General features: G+C 28.6%; 1 long non-coding RNA gene across 1 annotated transcript; it reads right to left on the minus strand.

Moving 5' to 3' along the window:
- Positions 1 to 755: 755 nt before the first annotated feature.
- On the minus strand, positions 756 to 1,132 carry LOC109593364 (uncharacterized). The gene is made up of 2 exons (XR_002190919.1): positions 906 to 1,132; positions 756 to 862 (listed from the first exon to the last, which is right to left on the minus strand). It is a non-coding gene; the product is annotated as an uncharacterized LOC109593364 (long non-coding RNA).
- Between the last annotated feature and the right edge of the window lie 94 nt (positions 1,133 to 1,226).

Below are 1,226 nucleotides of genomic sequence, written 5' to 3' on the forward strand. Positions count from 1 at the left end.
ATAAAATAATAATAATAGTAATAATAAAATTTATTCTTTTTCTCCTACTCTAATAATAATAATAATAATAATAACAACATAATAATAATATAAATATTTTGTTTCTTTTTATTTTTTGTAGGGCTCTCCCTTTCTTCCCTTTAATAATAATTAACTGGAACTATATTTTTATTTTATTTTTTAAAAATTTTATTATTAATTTCTTCTTTTTTCTTCTGTTAAAATATAAACTAAGGAAAATCTTAAATAAATAAACTGAAGAATAAATAGAAAATTATGTAATTAAAATAAATAAAAATAGTACAATTTTTTGCATTCTAAATAATAATAAATAAATAAATTAATTAATTAATAACAACTACCAAAATAAAAACAAAAACTAGACAACTACGCACTCCTTTTGTACAATTACCATTATGCTATGTTTACTTAATTTAAGAATTCTTTTTTAAAGCAACAATGTTGTCAAACAATGTCGTCATAAAGATAAAGCATGCTACACCTTAAACAGTACACTTCATGCATGCACTATAGTGCGTGAGATTCTTTTAGAAATTTAAAAATAAAATCAATTTGAAATGAGTCTCATGTACACATACTTACTCTTATTTTAGCTGAATAAGACAAAATGTGACTAAAATTGGTCTTTTTGTCTTATTCCTGGGAGGGACAGCCACACCCACCAAAGTGACATTCGATTTCACATTCCCTACATGTAGACGCATACAAAAATGATTTTCTTGTATACATACTTACTCTTATTTCCGCAGAATAAGACAAAATGTGACTAAATTTGGCCATTTCGTCTTATTCCTGGGAGGGACAGCCACACCCACCAAAGTGACATTCGGTTTCACATTCCCTACATGTAGACGCATACAAAAATGAGTTTCTTGTATACACACTCTTATTTCAGCAGAATAAAACAAAATGTGACTAAATTTGGCCATTTCGTCTTATTCCTGGGAGGGACAGCTACATCCACCAAAGTGACATTCGGTTTTACATTCCCTACATGTAGATGCATACAAAAATGAGTTTCTTGTATACATACTTACTCTTATTTTAGCAGAATAAGACATAATGTGACTAAATTTGGCCAATTCGTCTTATTCCTGGAAGAGACAGCCACACCCACCAAAGTGACATTCAGTTTCACATTCCCTACATGTAGACGCACACAAAAATGAGTTTTTTGTATACATACTTACTCTTATTTTAGCAGA

Source organism: Amphimedon queenslandica, unplaced genomic scaffold, assembly GCF_000090795.2.
Source record: "Amphimedon queenslandica unplaced genomic scaffold, v1.1 AMPQUscaffold_1861_Cont26134, whole genome shotgun sequence".
Taxonomy (NCBI): Eukaryota; Metazoa; Porifera; class Demospongiae; order Haplosclerida; family Niphatidae; genus Amphimedon; species Amphimedon queenslandica.